The 7,811-nt window shown below is 37.9% G+C and overlaps 1 long non-coding RNA gene across 1 annotated transcript; it reads left to right on the forward strand.

Annotated features, from left to right (window-relative positions):
- Positions 703 to 5,322, forward strand: LOC110390375. The gene is made up of 4 exons (XR_002433728.1): positions 703 to 800; positions 881 to 976; positions 1,750 to 1,841; positions 2,062 to 5,322. It is a non-coding gene; the product is annotated as an uncharacterized LOC110390375 (long non-coding RNA).

Consider the following 7,811-nt stretch of genomic DNA (forward strand, 5'->3'; position numbering starts at 1 on the left):
TGCTATTGGGATCACTGCAGAATATTTTTAATTCATTTATAAATGTTAATTTTTCAAATATTTTTCAAACATTTAATAGTGAAAATATCCTTTTACTTACAAATTGTTCTTTTCTTTTTATCCAACATCTTGTTTTAAAGCAGCCTGTAGACTTCAAAATAATTAATTTTCTCCTTGCAGTTATCTGCTTCCACATTAGAGGATTTTTTTTCTCCATGGCTTATCTGTATATCAGCCAAGTCTTACTGGCCCTGCTCTTTTTTAAAGCAAGGAGTATATACATCTAGAAAGGATAAATAACAATCCATTTACACAATCTACCACAAAGAAGAAGCCAAATAATGGTCAGACACACTCACCTGTCGCAAGCAAAAGAGAAATTACAAGGCTGAAAAAAGTAATTTCCAGTCCACTGAAAAATTAGGGAGTACACAAAAGAGAACGGTCAGATTTTTTGTTCAAGCAAGTAATCCATGTGGACCATGAAGCCCTGATCAACCAGTAATCCCCTGGTAGGGAATCTCCCAAATTCCAGCAGGTCACTGTCCTTTAAACCACTGTCCTCTATGTCTTTTTCCTTACACGCTCCTGCTAGACAGAATAGGGTGTGATTTAGGTCCACCTGATGGCTCCTATTTGGGCCAGCAAAGCATTCATTACTTCAGAGGAGCCCCAGGTTGCTGTAGTTTCCACTGAGGCAAATATAGGTGTTTAGGATTGAGGAACTGGAAGGAGCTGCCTTAACACCACATAGTCAGCTGCATCCTGTACAGGCCAGGCACTTTAGGCAATTACACAGGGTAACTTTCTAAGCAAAATCAAACAGAAGACTTTGTTTTCACTCTAAATTCAATTAATTAGTTTTTTTCTACACTAACAGTATTGCATGTTATGTTGGGCTGTTACTCCACCTATCCTAAGAGAACAAACAGCTGACCGGAGGGGAAGAAGAAAGCAAACGTCTTGGAAAATAGAGGTAAGATCCTTAGACCTTTTTCTCCTTTGTGATGCCAAATGCTGTCATAAGTAACCTCTCAGCACATATACACTGTAACAAGAAAAAGCAGGCTTCCAAAGGAGAGCTGATTTTGCTTGTCAGCTGTTACAGACCTACATATTATGCTGACCAAGATACTCTGATTATCCTAACCATCTGAAATAGGCTTTGGAATAACAATAAAACAAAATTTAGGTTCAGTTAGTCAATTGCTTTTAAAGATAATTGACTTATTTTAAAAAATAAAGAGCTACATCATCTGTAGTCAATTTTAGATCACAGTATGTTTAGCAAGATGTTTTCATTGGCATAAAAAAGTACAAAATTTAATTATCTATCTTAATTGTGTTTGTTATAAAAATCTTATTTATATTTCATGTTCCTATGGTACAGAAAAGTACCATATATTTATGTTAACACTCATTAATAATTATTTTTAATTTATTTTGACATACTTAATGTATATATAGGATACATGTAAGAACACAGCATACAACTAACATGATTAGAAAATTGGTATGCATTAAACCTGAAGTTACTTTAGGAATAATGAAACTCCAATATTGCTTTACACATTTACCAATGTGTTGTAATGTGCTTTCACCAATGTGAGTTAGTTGAAGCAACTGGAAAGAAGAGTGTAGAAATGCACTCTCAGTCCACAGAAGCACAAACTAGGATTCAGATGAATGCTGAAAGCTTTCACTTTTCAATTACATATATATTTTTTAATTTCTTTTTTTTTTATAAAGCTAAAAGGGAATTCAAATTATTGGAGATAGTTTCATGAATGATCTCCAGCTATGAATGAAGACTTTCCCCTTTTGAAGGCCACAAAATGAAGGTGAGACAATGGGTTTTAAACTAGTTTAAATAGCTATGCTAATCCAAAGCTTTCTAGATGAGACAATAATCCCATATGTACCCACTGTCTCTAGAAGGCTGTGTCACACTAAAGCCACATTGTCTCCAGGCTACAAAAGCTAACCCCACCTCATTCATGCCACTATTGCACCTCTATTTTGATATACAGACACACCTTAATAGAGATATGTTCTCTGCAGTGATGAATGGAAAGCATTATTATGCCAGTTTCCACATGGTGCCTGTCTGAACTGTCAAATGGAAGAGCAGCTGAGGAGGTACCAGGGGGAAGCTGCCAACAACTAGACCCGTGGAGAGTCATCCATTGACCCCAAGCTACCACCATCCAGCAAAAGGCATGAGTTACAACAGAGCGCAAAAGAACTGAGACCAGGCTGTGCTAACAGGTAGCTGTATAATGAGCAAAGGTACCTTAGGCCACATGGATGGAGTTCTGCTTGTTTTCATAGCAACATTTTAAAAAAAGATTGTTATTTGTTTTTTGTACCAGAACTTACTCTTGTACACACTCCAGAAAAGATGATCAGGGTAGAAATAACCAAGTATTTTCAAGACACAACACTGTATGCACTAGCAGTCAAAGAAGCATGAAATAAACAGCACCTCAAGCATTTGAAATAAGATATCCTTACCACAGCATGAAAAAAAAAAAAAAAAACATGTGAACTCATCTAGTGACTTTGCCATCTGAAAAAAGTCAGCAGATTGTCAAGAGATCAATGACTCAGATGTCTCCCTAATTTTGCTAGATGACCTGGCAAGGTTTACAGAAATTCCAATTACCAGAAGCCATTCAAGCACTCTCTGGTAATAATTATATCCTCCACTACCTAGTAGATGGTACTGAGCAGCAGGAAATTGGAGGAAACAGATAACTCTAAATCAGATTCTAATTCTTTAAAATTTGGTAAACATTTCAAGGAAAAAATGGCTACTTCCAGATGATTGCCCTGGAACCCCATGAATAAAGATAAACATTAAGCATTCTCATCAATACACAATAAATGAAAACACAGCAGAAATACAATCACCTATTGGACATCTTAATAATGTTGTTAGACCAGGTATTTCTCATCACTATGGTTTGAGCAGGTATAGGATTTTGTTTCCTACTTGGTCATTATGGCCTCATTCCAACATTTTAATGTTTAAATGAGTCTTTATCTTTCTGTCCCAGAGAACCAGCTAGTTAATGGTTGAATAGTAATTCTAATATGTTGAACAAAGTAGATTATGATCATCATCATTTAAAATCATCCCATAAATGCTTTATCACCATTGTGTAATAATGTAGCTTTAGAGTGTGTTTTGGCAAAGCTTGCACTTCCAATCCATTGTTAACCTGGCATCAAAGCAAGAGAGTCATTAAGGAAATTGCTTAAATGCTTTATCTGGCTGTTAATATATGCAATATAAGAGTGGTCATCATCGACTAATTACAGTAACAAATATGATAGCATAAATCTGATGAGACAGTGAGATTTATAGAGTCAATACATGTGGATAAAAGAGGGTAGGATGAGTCTAAATTCATTAAGCACTGGGGAACTGTGGGAAGAGGGAAGATCCTGGGTGGTAAGTATTGGAATTGTTCAGCAAATGGCACCAATGTCATTTTGTAGGGCTACAGACCTTTTACACCTTTTACTAATAGTGTATCAGCTTTGTAACAGTGATATAGCAGCTGTCCAGCCTTACAAAGACAGGCAGCATCCATGAGGATATTAGTCACAAGGGATCCTTGGGTAAATAACCTCATCAGGGAAGGTGCCAGCCTATAAGTGAATGTCCTGGTAAATCTTGAGTGCTCCTGCACAAAGCAACCTCATCCATACTGACTAATGAGAACCGTCTCTGACCTATTCACCTCACTGTGACTATTAAGCAAAATGGATAACTGTCTAGAGCTTGACCCCTTACCCTGACTCTTTTCTGTTTGCAGCCTAAAACATCCTGCCTATAATTTTTAAAAGTTAGTTGACACATCTCATACAAAAATAGAAGAATGCCTTTAAGATATTCCTGAAAATCTGCTAATAATTGTTAATGATCTCTGTGCCAAATAACTCATCCCTGAAGTTCTCAGATAAGCCATTTCCTTTACCCCATGGTATCCCACGGTGCAGAGAAGTTGTCCAGAGTTGTCAGCATCGCATCTTTGCGGGAGCTTCTAGGAAGCTGAGTCAGCTTCAGGCAATAAGCTGGAAGTATTTTCTCTGATTTCTTCCTATGTCCACAATTCCACAGTGGACTCCCTACCCAGTAGCTGCAGTGCTAGCGAGTTTTATTCTTAAATGACAGAAGAGAATCAGGAAAACTATTCCACATCCCATCCTTCTTGGTCTGTCCATGCACAGTGCGACAGGACCACACACTGACTTAGTGGCATTGTAAGCAGGGTCTGTGTCATTACTCTCCAACAGCCTCTTGGACTACTTGGGATAGCTAGTATGTGAAATGTGGATGTACATCTAGTCTTACTGCGTGCAGCTTAAATTTGTGTCTGTAGTTTGTGAAACATAAAAACAAATGGCTTATTTATGAAACTAGGTATAATAGCCACAGTGACCGGTTTAGAAGAGTACAATTCAGATGGTATAAATTAGGGACTTTAAGAATTTTCATGAGCAACTGCTACATTTGCCTCCAGAGGACCTGGTCTTGTAATGGCGATTAGATGGTGAATACAGGTTTTGCAGGCTTCAAACATGCAGGCATTTTGAGCAATCCTCAGGAAAACTAATTCTGCTCCCATATGACCTCTGCATGAGTTCATTAAACATCTCTGTTTAACAGTATTAGTCCAACAGCAATTAGGTCCATGGCATCCTGATGGATGCCTTCCTTGGGCCTCTTGCCCTCATGGTCCCCAGTTGGAGGTCCTGGTGGTCCAGAATATGCATCAGGATCAAATGGATCTTTCTCAGATTTGTACCCCATCTGCAAATCATCCAATTGCATGTGCAAACAAACAAGCATTAAATTCCCTGTGAGAGGTTATTTCTTGGTTAAGCTTCTGTTAAGCTATGGGGATAAACTGTTTTTGTTTAGCTAATATCGGCCTCCTATATGCAAAGACATGAAAATTGTTTGTGCCAGTGCCCAATGACCAAAGCCTAATCCTCAGTATGAATATATTGCAACTATTTTGCAAGTATTGTGGTAGACAAACCATCCTACAGTAGTGCTTCTGGGCATAATTTTATCTTGCGTTTTATGCTGTAGCATGAACAGTCCTTGTACTTGTTTTGTCAATTCTGAGTTTGAACAGTAAATAACTTTCTCCCGCAGGCCTCTTTTTATTCTCATTTTGTATTCTTTCTCGTGTCCAAACAGCAAAGCCGCTATCTATCCCTATAAGCATCAGACTGGACGAAGCAAATTCCCTTGCTTGACAAATTTAATTACTTAGTCAGAGGCAAATTCTGGATCTTTTTGGATGTTCTGCCTCAAACTCTGAAGTAATGTCCTCCTTTGGTGGTCAGAAACTACTAAGTTTTTAGTATTTTTTTAAAATTCTCTCAAAAATTGTATTGTTTTTCTTTCTTTTTGTTATTCTTCTTCTTATTGTTATTAATATTAGTTAATAATAATTTTATTCCTGGAGTAAAATGGAAATACATCAACTGATCTGAATAGTTTTTTCCAGCTTCTGTGCTTGCATAACAGCTAAAAGGCCTATAAATGATTCCAGTTTAAGGGGAGTGTTAGAGTGATGACCGGAATCACAGCTATCAGATTGCTAAGCTAAAGGAAAATCAGTTTTAGAAAACTTTAACATCTTAATCTGCTGTTATGTAACAGTCTCTGTTCCCTAAAGATGAATCAAGTTATCAAGAGTTACTTTAAAGTTTTAAGCTCCTTAATTTATGATTGGTCCTTGGTTAAAGATTTCTGGGTACAAGTTCCAGAATGCATTACTGAAGTTACAAACTGACCTTGATCTACCCTTGCCTCTTGGTAATTCTCACATCAGGGGCATGGATGTTAATGTTGAAAATGTATTAAAATATGCTTCCACAAAGATTATGGCTAATTGGCAAGATTTTTCTAAGATCAATATCAAGCACACTGAGCTGAACTGAGTTTTTGACCTATGAATGATGAAAAAAAAACTCTCAGCAACAAAAATAGGCAAGATAAGTTATTTAAGATGTAATCCAAGAACCCTAGGATATTTTTAGCAATCGCTAAATTTTCCCATTCAAAAGTTGAAGGCACAAGCTTCTTCTCTATGGTACTGTGTCCAGTGGCACCATACTGTTGTGTTCAGGATTCTCTTGTTTGATTTTCTCAGTCTTTGTTCAAAAGTGGTTGCATTTGTTTGTGTGGCTTTTTCTGATGTCTCCCTCAGCTCCATGGAAGCCTTACACATAAAATTTATCAAGGCATTCTGGGGAGGGAATGTATTAATTCAGAGTGTCTGCTTGTGATTTCTCTCCTTACACACTGTCCACTTTGAGACTGGCTTGTTTATATCGGAAAAAAACAGGGTTCTGCAAATTAAAAACTACAGTTTTCTTTGTGTTTATATTGTACTAATGTCAGTTTTGGCATGCACTTTCAGTCTTCTGCCTCTATATCTTTACATTAAGAATGACAGTAATCTTCCACCAAGGAAAATCAAACCTGAAACTGCTTCTTTTTGATGGGAACATCTAGAACAGTATTCACCTTAACTAACGTGAAATGCCTGAAGATGACTAAGCCTGCGCTCCTTCCCACAAAAACAGAGAACAAACATTACATCTAAGCAATGATTCATTCTTTCTATTTTAGGCACTTATTTTAGTGAGGTACTTATTTTCTTCGTTCAGAAACATTCTTTACTTCTGTTGAATTAAAGAGTACCAAAGCACCAAGAGTTATGCTTTTAATTGATGTGAAGTAAAATACATAAAGTAAGATAAGCTACTACTAAATGCTTGCATATTATTAAATCATAGAACAATAGAATATCCTGAGTTGGAAGGAACCCACAAGGATCATTGAGTCCAACTCCTTTCTCCACACAGGATCACCCGAAAATCAGACCTTTTGTCTGAGAGCAGTGTGCAAATGCCCCCTAAGCTCTGGCAGCTTGAGGCTGTGATCACTGCTCTGGTAAGGCTGTTCCAGGGCTCGACCTCCCTCTGGTGAAGAACCCTTTGCTCATAGTCCCCAGCCCTCCCCAGTCACAGCTCCATGCTGTTCCCTCGGGCCTTGTTGCTGTATCCAGAAAGCAGAGCTCAGCGCTGCCCTCCACTCCCTGTGAGGAGCTGCAGCCACCATGAGGCTTCCCCTCAGGCTGCTCAGCTCTGGGCGCAATAAACCAAGGGCCCTCAGCTGCTCCTCACGCACCTTGCCCTCCAGACCCTTCACCATCTTTGCAGCCCCCCTTTACACACTTTCAGACAATCAAAAAAGTCACAGAATGTTTCTAGGCTGAGATCAAGGGTAAAGGTACAGACAGGAGGCACGGGAGATCTGTTATGAATCTTTTCATTTAAAGCTTTTTCATTATCAAGATTCAGCTTTCTCCCTTTTAAAAGGTAACCTTTTTCTAAAGAACGTCTGAATTCTAGAGACTGAAAGCAACTGGTAGTTTTGTTGCACTCTGAGGAACACCTATTTCAGTGCTCTTAAAGTAGGGAGCCATCAAAAAGAGCAAATATTTTCGTTTAGTTCTCCATTTTAGTGACATTAACTCATTTGCAGCAAAAAAGTGCATGATCCTCGTACAAAAACTGCTTCATAAATGACAGCTTAAGACATTTTCAAAATATCATTTGGACTGATGAGAGCATTTGTGTGTTATTGGGGATGAAATTCATAGAATGTCTAAGAAGAGTGTCACTATATCAGTAAAATGATCAACAGCCTGTACTTGATTTAAAAGGTCCTTCTTAATTTCCCAATCAAATACTAAATGTACATCTTCTAGTTCTGA

This window comes from Numida meleagris, chromosome Z (assembly GCF_002078875.1).
Source record: "Numida meleagris isolate 19003 breed g44 Domestic line chromosome Z, NumMel1.0, whole genome shotgun sequence".
Taxonomy (NCBI): domain Eukaryota; kingdom Metazoa; phylum Chordata; class Aves; order Galliformes; family Numididae; genus Numida; species Numida meleagris.